Source organism: Hippopotamus amphibius, chromosome X (genome assembly GCF_030028045.1).
Source record: "Hippopotamus amphibius kiboko isolate mHipAmp2 chromosome X, mHipAmp2.hap2, whole genome shotgun sequence".
Taxonomy (NCBI): Eukaryota; Metazoa; Chordata; class Mammalia; order Artiodactyla; family Hippopotamidae; genus Hippopotamus; species Hippopotamus amphibius.
The window spans coordinates 61511415-61525964 of record NC_080203.1 but is presented as its reverse complement, the minus strand read 5'-3'; the positions used below and the strand labels follow the sequence as shown (position 1 = coordinate 61525964).

Genomic DNA, 14550 nt, shown 5'->3' with positions numbered 1-14550 from the left:
TTATTCAGCCATAAAAAGGAATGAAATTGAACTATATGTAATGAGGTGGATAGACCTAGAGACTGTCATACAGAGCAAAGTAAGCCAGAAAGAGAAAAACAAATACTGTATGCTAACTCATATATATGGAGTCTGAAGAAATGGTACTGATGAACCCAGTGACAGGGCAAGAGTGTAGATGCAGATATAGAGAATGGACTTGATGACATGAGGCTGGGGTGATGGGTGGGGGGTGAAGGGGAAGTTGGGATGAAGTGAGAGAGTAGCATAGATGTAGATACACTACCAAATGTAAAATAGATAGCTAGTGGGAAGTTGCTGTATAACAAAGGGAGATCAACTCGATGATGGGTGATGCTTTAGAGGGCCAGGATAGGGAGAGTGGGAGGGAGTCACGGGAGGGAGGGGATATGGGGATATATGTATAAATACAGCTGATTCACTTTGGTGTACCTCAAAAGCTGGTACAAGAGTGTAAAGCAATTATATTCCAATAAAGAGCTTAAAAATAAAAGTAAAATAAAATGAGGGTAAGAATATGACTGATCAATACCACTTTGTTACTTTCATTACCTAAACAGTTGAAAATGATTGACCTTTCATTATTCCATTTAACTCTTGGTGATCTCTTCGCTACTAACCAAATCTCTAGTTAATCTTAATAATAGACCAAAATTTGATTTTATGAAATTCCATTGACAGTTAAGGGAGAGAGGATCCTGAGACAGTGAGTAAAGTACTGAATTGGTGAATTCTAATTAGAGTGGAAATAACAACTAGAGATGGGGGGGGGGCGGGCAGTAAGCACCTAAAAGAAAAAAAAAATCTTTAATGTTGATGAAAGGTAACTAATCTGAATTCAACTTCTCCCTGAATTAGCTTATGCATCACAAGTTCCACTATACCCACTTTTTGTGTATTCAAAAACCAGAGAAAATAAGTTCTATAATTTCTGTAATGAAAATTCTAACAGATTATTTAACTGTGGAACCATGAATTCTGACACAATAATTATAGGTAAGGATGTATTAAATGCTCTATGAAGTGTTGAGCAACAAGTTGCATGAACCAGATTACTGCTTACGCACTTCTGTGGCAATCAGTTTTGCTGACAACAAAGCTGAATGACAGTAAGCTTCTTAGTTTAGGAGACCATATATGACAAGGGACTTTTCTTTAGGAAATATGACATGCTCTCTCTTTCATCCCTTGTATCTACTATCTGGGACATTTAAAAAGACAGTGAGCTGTATAGAGTTCTTTCATAAATCTAGTATTTTTATTTTTGTGGCATTGCTTATAGCAGGTACTAAAGCAGTAATAAAAAAAAAAAGTATTTCTCCACAAGAGTAAGCCTGTGCCTGTCTTGTTCATCACTATTCCTGAGTCAGAAAAACCTGGGTTCCTCCTACACTATTGCTGGGAATGTAAGTTGGTGTAGTCGCTATGAAAAAGAGTATGGAGGTTCCTCAAAAAGCTAAAAATAGATTTGCCATATGATCCAGCAATCCCACTCCTGGGCATATATCCAGAAAAAACTATAATTCAGAAAGATACATGCACCCCTATGTTCATATCAGCATTATTCACAATAGCCAGGACATGGAAACAACCTAAATGTTCATGGACAGAGGAATGGATAAAGAAGATGTGGTACATATATGCAATGGAATATTACTCAGCCATAAAAAGGAACAAAACAATGACATTTGCAGCAACATGGATGGACCTAGAGATTGTCATACTGAGTGAAGTAAGTCAGACAGAGAAAGACAAATATCATCATGATGTTATTTATATGTGTAATCTAAAAAAATGGTATAAAAGAACTTATTTACAAAACAGAAAGCAACTCACAGACTTCTAAAACAAACATGATTACCAAAGGGAAAGGTTGAGGGGGATAAATTAGGAGTTTGGAATTAACAGATACAGACTACTATATGTAAAATAGATAACCAACAAGGACCTACTGTATAGCACAGAGAACTATATTCAATATCCTGTGATAAACCTTAGAAATGATTTATCTTTTAAAAAAAACATTTTAAAAAAGTTTATATATGTATAATTGAATCACTTTGCTGTATAGCATAAATTAACACAATGTTGTAAATCAACTATACTTTAATAAAAAAAAAAGAAACAAACAAACAAAAAATCCTAGGTTCAAATAGAGGCTCTTCCATTTAAGAGCTGTGTGAAAATGGATACATTATCAACATCTTCACCTCAGTTTGTAAAATGGGGATATTATCCACCTCATAGGATCCTGTGAAAATATAGGTAAAACATGGTAACAGGCAGTGACCCAATGTTGATTCTGTTGTTCTGTTCTGCTAGATAACTTTGTATTTTACATCCTGCTGCAAGGTCAATCCAATGTCAACTGTGTTATGAGATATTTGTGGCCCAACTTTCAAGATCCCTGTTTCAAATTGAATATGCCAATGCCTGGGGACCAGAACCCCAGACATTCCCAGTTAGAGAAGCACTGGTAGGGTAGTTACAGTGCTTCCAGCACAGTCTACACTTCATGGGAAATCTGAATGGATTGAACTCCACAGCACCCCTGGCACAGAATGGATAGAGAAAATGGGCATAAGGGTGACTCTCAGTGGGAGTACAGTAATACACTGCAGATATAATGCTTTGAGGAGGGGGCCAACTGCCTTGGCCATCCATTATTTTCCTTGCAGAAAACACTAGATTTTCTGAAGAGTTCTTAGTACCTAAAACATTGATAGCATCACATATACCTGCATAGTTGTGATTTATCCACAATTTTTTAAAATTAATTAATTTATTTATTGGCTGTGTTGGGTCTTTGTTGCTGCTTACGGGCGTTCTTTAGTTGCAGTGAGTGGGGGCTACTCTTCACTGTGGTGCACGGGCTCCTCATTGCCGTGGCTTCTCTTGTTGCGGAGCACGGGCTCTAGGCACATGGGCTCAATAGTTGTGGCACACGGGCTTCGTTGCGGCACACGGGCTTAGTTGCTCCGTGGCATGTGGGATCTTCCTGGAGCAGGGATCAAACCCATGTCCCATACATTGGTAGGCGGATTCTCAACCACTGCACCACCTAGGAAGCCCTATCTACAATCTTCAATTAAAAACCATTCTTATTAACTTTGTCTATCACCAACCAGGTGCTGTATGTAAACCAGAGCACAAAATCTTGCCCGTGTATGTTCAGCTACCTCCAAATATTCTTACTTGTACCTATGTATTTCTGTTGTTAGTTGTTACTTTTGAAGTTCATTTAAGTTGACTAATTATATTGTAGGATAGCCTGGCACGGATGAGACATAAGATAAGGGGGTCAAATTGTAATAACTTTGAACTAACAATTTAAATAAAAGAACATTTTTTGTGCTTCAGTAAAATTTCAGTATGGAAAACCTCACTCTGGAAAATTTTCATGACACAGGTTGAAATTTATGACCTACGTGAAAAAGAAATAATGTCTAGTGTTACCTTCACTTCAATGGTAATGATTACATGCTTGAGAAAAGTGTTTTCCATCACTTCAGAAGTAGCCATGTGCATAAGATAATCATAACACAGAAATCCCATTCAAAATTAACTGGCCCCTGGGCCTCAGAGCCTAGTTATACTTTAAACCCTAACTTTTATACTATATAAACAATTAGTTCTGCTAAATTCCAGGACCCTTAGGCTTTTGCATACTTTCTAAGATCTGTGTTCTGCCTTGCTTACCATGCTGATTTTTTCTTAGATCAGAAAAAGGAAAATGGCAAGTATGTGGTTAAAGAATAACCAGACCTTTCCTCCAGCAGTCTTGGGACTAGGCTACATGACCAAGATAGCATCAAAAAAGGCAAACAATGGAGCCAGCCAGTCTGCACACAGTGGAAAATGACAAAGACTCTGACCACTCCCCAAATGATTAACTGTTGTTACTGTCCCCCTTTTCACTTTAAAAACTGTCACGGTCAAGCAGAATTTTCAGAGTTGGTTCTTGGACATGAGTCTACCTTCTTCCCATGCTGCTAGCCTCCTGAATAAAGCAACCTTTCTTTTCCAACTAACACTTTCTTCTCAAGTATTGGCTTTCATGTAGCAAGCAGCCAAACCTGAGTTCAGTGACAAAAAATCATGAATTAAATCATATTAGTTTTTGCTTTAAACTTTCCAGTGGTTTCTTATCCCACTCAGAGTAAAAGCCAAAGCCCTTAAAAGGCCCACAAAGCCTCACAAGCTCTCCTACTACCACCTTTACCTCTCTGCTATCAACTCAATACACTCCATATACTCCCCCTTGATCCTCTGCTGCAGCTGCCAGTGTAAACCTCCTTGCTATTCTTTGACTAAGTCTGATGGGGTCCTGCCTCAGGGTCATTGCATCTGCTCTTCCCTTTGCTGGAATGCTCTTGCCACTGATAACCACATGACTCAGCTCTACTCACCTTCCTCAGATCTAAATCTAATGTCTCCTTCTCAGTGAAAAGCCTTCCCTGGACATTCTATCTATCAATAAAAGGCAAACCTTCATATCTACCACCTCTCTTTTCTGCTTTATTCACTTTTCACAGTTTATCACCCACTAACAGCATATACATTGTTCATCAACATGTTTACTGTTCCCCTCCATTAAAAAAGTAAGTTCCAGGCAAGAAAAGATCTTTGTTTTCTCACTGTTTTATCCCTAGCACCTAAAAGAAAGAGTGTTTTGGCACAAAGTGGTTGTTCAATAAATCTCTTGATTCAATTACTTACAACTGGTAAGTACTGGCTAGTTGCTATGTTGGAAACACAGTAGAAACAGAACCCATTATTTGAAAATGATCATTATATGAAATTGCAAGGGGAAAAATTTGCCATCCGAAGTATCTCTTTGATATACAGAATATTTCCAACTGAAAACATCAAGGCCCAAAAGGCTTAAGAAGAAACTCTGACCTTCCCCTTAATTGCCTAATAATATTAGAGGGCTCGTTCCTGGAACAGAGCTATCACCAGAGGTATCTGCAAAGAATATGGGCTAGGTGTGGTGGGAGTGTTATCGGGTTGGCATGCATTGTGTCAAAATAGCTTCAATCAAGGAGGTCAATGGAAGACCTAGACGAGTGATCTTGGTCCTTGTGACAGCAAAGCAAAGAACTGCAGACTACCATTCGAGCTTAAGGGCAAAGCAAAGTTTTACTAAGTCATAGTTACACTCTCAGAGAGAGAGTGGGCTGTTTCTGTGAAGTGAAACCAGCCCTCTTGTGCAGGCTTAAGGGTATATTTTTTAAGTTATTTATTTATTTATTGGCTATGTTGGGTCTTCATTGCTGCCCATGGGCTTTCTCTAGCTGCAGCAAGCAGGGGCTACTCTTCGCTGTGATGTGCGGGCTTCTCACTGCGGTGGCTTCTCTTGTTGCAGAGCACAGGCTCTAGGTGCATGGGCTTCAGTAGTTGTGGCACATAGGCACAATAGTTGTGGCTCACAGGCTCTAGAGAACAGGCTCAGTAGTTATGGCACACAGGCTTAGCTGCTCCACGGCATGTGGGATCTTCTGGGACAGGGATTAAACCCATGTCCCCTGCATTGGCAGGTGGATTCTTAACCACTGCACCACCAGGGAAGTCCCTTAAGGGTGTTTTTAAAGGAGTGTTCTGTGAGGAGGCGAGTGCAATCATGGATGAGTGACAGGGGATCATTACTTGATTGACAGTCCCAAGCTATGTAAGAAGTTCACTATTGCACATGACTTTACCCTTGATTCGCTAAGAACAGCCCACCCGGGGGGAGGGGGAGATTTTATTATAATGATGGTATAATGAGTTTGGGTTTATTATAGGTATACTGGCCTTGGCATGTGCAGCTTGGGGAAGTTCCTTCATGTTCCTGTGCTATCAGGATAAATTGCCCACCATATGACCATAGTTTTGCCCATTCTGGGTGGGGTCAGGGGTCCCCAGATGGTTGGGGTGTGACTTGTCTTTTCACCACTGTCACCTCCTTACTGCTAATGTCTGACTAACTACCTAACAGGGGGAACAGGGCCAAGATTTCAGAGTCCACTTTGTGTCCTACTGCTTCTGCACATGCCCAGGAAACATTTACGTGCCGAAAATTTGCTTTTCCTTCTCCGTGTGAATTGCCTCCCTGCCTTTTGAAGTCCCAAATCACTACCCCTAACATCCTCTTTTGTCTTTAGCTGAAGACGATATTTAAGGTGAGGGTTCCAGTCATTTTAGTGAGTTAATCAGGGTCTCTCCCACGTATACATATTCTTAAACTTTATTTGATTTTCTCCTGTTAATCCCTCATGTCAATTTTAATTCTTAGACCAGCCAGAAGAACCAAGAAAAGTAGAGAAAATTTCTTCCCCAATTAAATTTTTACATAAATTAAAGCCTCTATTAGAAAATCTTGATTACTCTACTTCAAGTTTATGCACATTTAAAGTGCTTTTCTTCTAACATATCTTAAAATTCAAATTATTCACAAAATCCTGCATTGCTTCACTACTTTCTAAATTACAGATTGTTGAATTTTAAGTTGTATCCCAGAGCTCCTTTTAAGGCTCTTGTCATTCCTCATATGAACTGTCTCCTAAACAGTTTACCAGTAACCAGTTTCTCAGTATCTAGTCTAACAATGCAATACACTTCTGTCATCCTCTTACCCAATAAATACACTCAAGCTGCCCCAGTGATTTTGATCACTAACCTGTTCAAAACCTTTTAATGATTCTCCACTACCATCATGAGAAAATTTAAAGCCCTTAGTATAACTCCCAAGATTTTCCATGGCTTGTTTGGTCCAGTGTTCCAGAGGTCTTTAAATAATCCATTAGGGATAGGCTGCAAGCTTTCTTGTTGTTATTATACCACTTGTGTATTATTCTGTTATTATTATACCACATGTGCGGTATAATTATACTTTATCTGTGAACACAGGGAATTACTAAACTGTCACTAGGTGGACATGCTACAGCAAGGCCATTCCATTCCTATGAGATAATTTATGTAGGTTTTAACAAGCTAATAGATAAGATTATCTATGTTCCCTTGTCTTATTTTATATTGTTTAATATTATATTATCTTTATATTATTTCAAGAATTTCTGCTACTTCATAGTAACAGAGGGAAAGAATGGAAGCTCCTTTTTGATGACAGAATTAAGAAAGATAAAACTTTACCTGTGTGAAATAAAATTCATATTTTAAGGCAGGACAGGAAAAATTCAGGCATAAAAATTCTTCTCTGCCCTTTGGCATCCTCTCTCCCCTCACTGTGCATTGTGTATCTGTGTTATGCATCAACCAAACCTCCCCCATAAGCAGGAATGCCCGCTCAATCATAAAGAGCAACATTCTTCTAGCATCAACAAAACAACTCCTTAAAGATGACATTCCTTCTTGATCTTGTAAGAGTTCTCATGACCCACAAGAATGATGCTTAGATCTGGATTATGTAAACTGTCAATAATATGTCATTTGATGTACAGCCCTCTGTCTCAAAAAAAACTTACATAACTGTGCCTTGATTTCTAACCAGCAGAACAGTTCTCAGAGGTTTCTGAGATGCTCTTCCTGGGTTATAACCCTCAAATTTGGCTCAAATAGAATTTTCCAATTCTTTCCTAGACTGACTGATTAATTTTTTGTCAACAGCTGTATGTTGTTACTGTCAATCACTTTGGTATAAAATTGTTCACCTCAATAAGCTAAGGCCTTGTTCCCTGTGCTTGACTGTGGGCAACCCTCTCATTCGTTACTCCTCCTGAAAGTGGCAGTGTGGTCTTGAATCTCTCCTTAAAACTTTGATATAGAGTTGTCCCTTGGTATCCACAGGATACTGGTTCCAGAAGCTCCCACAAACACCCAAATCTGCAGATATTCAAGTCCCTTACACAAAATGGCATAGTGCAGTGAATACAGTCAGCCCCCATGTCTGTGAGTTTCACATCTGCGGATTCAACCAACTGTGGATGGAAATTTCAATCTTGGTTGGTTGAATCGTGGATGTAAAGCCTGAGAATATGGAGAGCCTACAGAGGGACAACTATATATTTGTTTTTAAAACTTCATGTATAAGTGGATCTGCACAGTTCAAATCCATGTTGTTCAAGGATCAATTGAAGTTTGTGATGGTTATTTTTATGTGTTAACTTTGCTAGGCCAGAGTACCCAGATATTTGGTCAAAACCCAGTCTAGATACTGGGATGAAGCTATTTTTTAGATAACAATAACATTTAAATCAGTAAACTTTGAATGAAGCAGATTATTCTACACAATGTGAGTGGACTTCATCCAATCAGTTCAAAGCCTTAAGAGAAAAAGACTGAGGTCCTTGAAGAAATAAGGAATTCTGCCTCCAGACTGCCTTCAACTCTTGCAACATCAACACTTCCCTGTGTCACCAGCCTGCATGCCTGCCCCGCAAAATTTGGACTTGCCAGCCCCACAATCATATTAGCCAATTCCTTAAAATAAATCTCTCTCACTGTCTACACAACCACCCTCTCTATATATAGCATACACATTATATTGGTTCTGTTTCTCTGGAAAACTCTGACTAATATGGAGTTCAACAGTTAGAGAAACTACTATTGAAGGGCCAAGAAACCCATCCAGGTAATATTTGTCCGTTTCTTCATCTTGCATTTGATAGATAATAGCGAGAATCTCCCAAATGAAAATTTTTTCTGACTGATATCTGCCTTGGTTGCTAACATTTCACTCACTGACTCCTGAAAAGAGAAGAGTCTCCCAATTTTGTCCTAAAATTTAGAATAAAAAGTTAATATTTTAATAAATGTTTACTGAATCAAAAATATCAACTTGCTGATAATTTTGAAAAAATATTTGAGAAACTTAAAATTCATAGTAATATGAATATAAAAAATCTTAAGTGAGGATTTATCATATGAGGATATTAATTTTAATAACCTACCTCACTTTGTCAAATTGCCTTTGGGGAAGAAAGAGAGCTGCAGTACCACTGTAAAGTAACATAAAGTTGTGCCACCATTGTCTCCATTTAGCCTTAAGAAACTTGACAATACCTTGGTATTCTCATTTACTCTAATAACCTCCTTATTACATGCACAAAGAGGCTAAAGGATTGCCTCTAAAAGTTAGAGGAGAACCAGGAAATTTTATCTCTGGCTTCCAGCCCAGCAGACCTCACTACTTCTCCAGAACAATCTTATCTAATTTAGTGGTGCTCATTCATATTCTGAACTTGAAAGAATCTTTATGTCCCTAAAAAAAAAGTACATTAAATTGTATAGCTTTAGCTAAAATTGTGAACTAAAAATGTATAAATGTATTTTAATAATTAGTTTTTTCTAATTAAAACTATTAACCAGTCCTTCTCAGTATAAAGATTTGAGAGCTTGTTATTCAATTATTTTCCTCTTTTTGGAACTTATCACACATAAGGCCTGGAATGTCATTAATTTCAGTCCTTTAACAGAAATTTGTTTGCAACATATAAAAATTGATAGCCACAGCACAGAGCAGTACAGAAGAAAATTATAAGAAAACAAAACAAACGAAAAATCCAAAGAAGATGTTTTTCCTCATTAGGCCACAATATTACAAAAATACATACGTAAAAAACCTGATACCAAATTTGTCTTTAAGGAACCTATTTAGAGAAGAGGAGGAGGGACCAACTCACGCATATATAAATCTCAACCATTATAAAAACAATTTTACTAATCTGAAACTATTGTCTTGTACTTTTGACTTTAAAAGTTCACTGTTATTTTCCAATAAGAATGGCCTGAAAACATTCCGTCTTTCTAAGCCATGATGAATGAGCATCGATTAAAAGCAGCTAAAAGAAAAGCGACTAATGTATTTTATACAGTCACTGATCAGTTACTGACATGTAATATTTCATTTTCTTTACGACATTAAGAGATATTGTGTACCTAAAAACAACAGTTTGCGTGCTAGTACATCTATCATTACATGCGTCATAAAAGCAAGAAGAACATAAATTAGTTTCTACCTGTTAAAGTCTAATTATTTGTAAAAATCATTACTTGGCACTTTAACAAATTGACACAATGAAGTTAATGATCCTTAACATATGAAAATCTGCAATGTGTTTTTGCCAACCACATTCCTAAGCCTTAATCAAAGTTTAGTGGTGTGGGTGACATTATATGGAGCATACTAGCTTAAACTTCTCTGCTAAGTGATAGTAGTGCCACTACCATTATTCACGCACGTGTTTCTACAACTCTTAATGAAAATTAAAACAATACTGCTAGGTCAGAGTTCATTTTTCATTACATTGCTAAACCTTACTGATAATATAGCTACATGGATAATCACAGTATAAACAACTATAAACAAGGGTATTATCTTGGCATAGAAAATGATCAAGAATGAGAGATTATTGTGAAATATTACAACGTAGTTTTCTTTTAACTTTAAGTTCATTTTGAGACTATTAGTTTTAAAAAGACAACAGAGCTAAATCTAATATTAAAATATACAAAGTATCTGCATATATTTAGCTTAAATACAGAAGGCATAGCATTTTGCCACATGTATTCAGTGTGTTTGGAAGTTTGAAAAATTCTTTCAAAACTCAGCAGCTGTACAATTGATGAGAAAACACCTGCTCTTAACAAATGGCCTAGAATTGAAGTGTGAATAATCTGCTCAACCATATACATAGATATATTTGAAAACAGTTTCAAAGTTTTGGAGAGTCCCAAGTACATTAGCAGTTTAATGAACTCTAGATTTTCTTAGACTCTTAGATTTCTTTCATTATCTGTGGTACTATCTTTTCAAGTCTCACAGAGGTTTAAATACTTCGAAATCTATAGTAATAGGTCATATAAAGAGAAAAGAAAAACATTTTCCCTATTGCAGGAAGGCAATGTGGGGTAGAAACAAAGTATGAATGCCAGACTGGGTTTAAAGCCTAGTTTCAACACTTATTAGCTGTACAATCTGGTCAAGTTACTTAACATTCCTGTATCTGTTTCTTTATATATAAAATGGCAATGAAAGTACTAACTTCATAAGGTTATTGTACAGATTAAATGAATTAATGCACTTAAGTCACTCAATGTTTGTTTTAGTTTACTGCTCTGACCTACAGATAATCTGCACATACTCTTTTACATGAACTTTTTAGAAGAGGACAAAACACAGGAAGAGCTGTATAGTGAGACAAAAATTCCTACTTTGTCTCATGGAGGTTATTTTCGGAAGCAACCAGAAAAAAAAAAACATAATTCCTTTTCAGAGTTTGGGGAATTACTAGGGAATTAGGGAGTTATTGCTAATTTCCTAAACTTGGGTCCAAGGTCCATTCTCCTTTGACACAAATGGTACTGAAATTCCCCACACACTTTGGTCAGTGAGTAGTTAGGAGAATTTATCTCAATTCTCCTTAGAGCCCCCTAATTCTCTCTTACTAATTTTTATATGTGAAAAAGTAATAGTAGGGGCTTCCTAGGTGGCGCAGTGGTTAAGAATCTGCCTGCCAATGCAGAGGTCACGGGTTCGATCCCAGCTCCAGGAAGATCCCACATGCCGCGGAGCAACTAAGCCCGTGTGCCAAAAAAAAAAAAAAAAAAAAAGTAATAGTACATCAGCAAATTTCCATCAGTCAATTCAAGAGAGACCAATAATAAGGTGTTCTTTCACTTTGCTTTACATGCGGTATTTTCCTGATATTTCAATTCTTGAAAATTTTATTAACCCTGAAGATCTCCTACCTCAGACAAGCAACAAAATCTAAGGTTTAAGCTGCTGGTATTTATTCTAAAGTAAAATTTTAACACCAAAGATAAGCAGTAACATGCCTAAAGAAATGTGATGCTATCACAGGAAATAATGCACTCCGCGTTTTCTTCCATTACAGTTAAACACACCGATTTTAAAATATTTTTTTTAAATCTTAAAACCCAAGCTGTTACAGCAGTGAGTCCACAATGAGAATTTTAACATCGCCCCTCCCTTCCCGACATGCCTCCAAAAAGCCTTAAAGAGAAAACACAAACACACACGCACGCACGCACACAAAGGGGCTGGCCTAGGGGGGAAGGAGCAGAAGACAGGAGTAGGGGAGGAGCGGGGTAGGGGAGAAGCAGAGAAGGCGAGGGAGAAGTTAGGGATATGAAAAAGTAAGGAAGTCAGGAAAAAAAAGAAAAAGGACCATTGAAGCTCCTGCTTCTCCTTGCCTGGAGACTTACTTTCTTGCCTCCTAACAGCCTTGCTCCTAACGAACAGTCGGGGCCGCTGCCCTCGGCGCCTAAGTGTCGGAGCCAAGGAACTTCTGGCTTTGGAGCCTCACCATCAAAGGCCGCCCACTTGCGCCCCTCCCCTCGGTGCGTGGCGCCTACGCACATGACGTCAAACAAGCACAAACTGCGTCACAATCGGACGCACAGGGTTTAGAGGCGTTGCTCGTGGCTCGCCTTACAGTCTCAGTTTTGGCTGGCTGCGCTTTGGGTGCGCACCCTCTGAGACCGCGGCGGCGGCCCAGCAGAGCACTCCTGACCTCTTTTGATTGACTGTCTCCCAGAGAGAGGCCGAGTCCTAGCGGCTAGCTGAGATTTCACTCAAGATCTAATTTAAGATGAATGCTTCAGTTGCACACTTTGAAACGTCCTCACTGTATGTCGGAGACCTGCATCCGGAAGTGAACGAGGCGATGCTGTATGAGAAATTCAGCACCGCCGGGCTGATCCTATGCATTAGGGTCTGCCATGACCTGGTCACTCGCCACTCCCTGGGCTTCGCATACGTGAACGTCTTGCTGCGGGCAGATACTGAGTGGGCTCCGGACACTATGAACTTTGATATTATTAATGGCAAGCCGCTGCGTATAATGTGGTCCCAGCGTGACCGATCACTTCGTAAGAATGGAGTGGGCAATATATTCATCAAAAATCTTGCCAAGTCTATTGATAACAAGTCCCTTTATGATGCATTTTCTGTCTTTGGAAACATTCTTTCTTGTAAAGCAGTAACGGATGAAAATGGATCAAGGGGTTTCGGATTCATGCATTTTGAGAAGTCAGAAGCCGCTAGAAGAGCCATTGCAAAAATGAATGGGTTTCTGCTGAAAGGTAGCTAAGTTTTTGTTGGGCAGTTTAAACCTCACAAAGAAAGGGGAGCAGAACTCAGAGCTAAAGAAAACATATTTACCAACGTCTGCATCAAGAATTTTGGAGATGATGTAGATGATGAATGTCTTAAAGAGGTTCTTGGTAAGTTTGGTTCTGTGTTGAGTGTGAGAGTTATGACCGATGAAAATGGAAAATCCAAAGGCTTTGGATTTGTGAGTTTTGAGAATTTTGCAAATGCCCAGAAAGCCACTGGAGGAATGAATGGAAACGTCTTTAATGGAAATCAAGTTTACGTTGGCAGAGAACAGAACAAAGCTGAGAGACAATCTGAATTAAAACACAAATTTGAGCAAATAAAAAAGGGTAAACTCACCAGGTGCAAGGGTGCTAATCTTTATGTGAAAATTTTTGAAGATGATATTGATAGTAAACGACTGAGAAGAGAATTCTCCCTCTTTGGCACAATTACTAGTGCCAGGGTGTTGATGGAGGCAGGCTGAAGCAAAGGCTTTGGCTTCGTTTGCTATACATCTCCTGAGGAAGCCAATAAAGCCATCGTGACAATGTGGAAAAATTGTGATCACCAAACCTCTGTATGTGGCACAAAGCAAGGAGGAGTGCCAGGCTCTCCTCACCAAGAACTATATGGAGAGAGTGGTAGCTCTGAAAGATAGACGTTATTCTATACTCAGCACTCATAAGGCAGCAGCAACATCATCAGGTAACTGTGTGCCCAATCGTCCTCAGCCTCAGTGTGGAAGTGCACATCTTTGTAAGCCTGTGGTCAGGGCCAAATGTCATCCATCTCAGAATATACATTATTCTATCCACTCAGCAACAGCAGCACCTAAGCCATCATTCCACACCTCCAGACCACCGCAAGTACAGGGAGCCAAGTCAGCCTGTCGGATCACCAATACAACAATCCAGACCATGGCTGTTCACCCTCAAACTTCTGCCTTGGGACCATGTGCAAATCAAAGATTCAAAAAAAGTTGCAGGTGCTGCAGGTATTCGCAGTCCTCTAAAATTTAAAGTAAGAAGGCCAGCATCCATCCAAAAGCCTGTCCCTGTTTGTATACAAGGCCATGATATGTTGAATGTGTCTATATTGGCGTCAGCTACTTCTCAGAACATGATCTTGGCTGAAAAACTAGTTCCTCTGGTTCAAACCATTCACCCAGCTCTGACTAGAGAAATCTCTGGAATACTGTTGGATGTGGATGACACTGAAGTTCTTTATATGGTCAGATATCCTGAGTTTCTCCGTGCCAGAATTGATGAACTCACTGCCCTGAGAGCTGCTAACAGTACTCCCAGTATTTGACCTGTGTAAGATGAAATTCCTGCCTGCAAGAAGTTCTAAACAATAAAAAACAAACATTGGAGAAAATGAGAGTAAAAAAGGTCTAAAAGAAAAATAAATTTATACTTTACCAAGCAAATTACTAGTATTTTATTATTTACCATTTTAAGTGCAGT

General features: G+C 38.7%; 1 pseudogene; it reads left to right on the top strand.

The window, feature by feature from the left end:
- The first annotated feature begins 12575 nt into the window (after positions 1 to 12575).
- On the top strand, positions 12576 to 14103 carry LOC130841463 (polyadenylate-binding protein 4-like; annotated as a pseudogene).
- Positions 14104 to 14550: the final 447 nt, after the last annotated feature.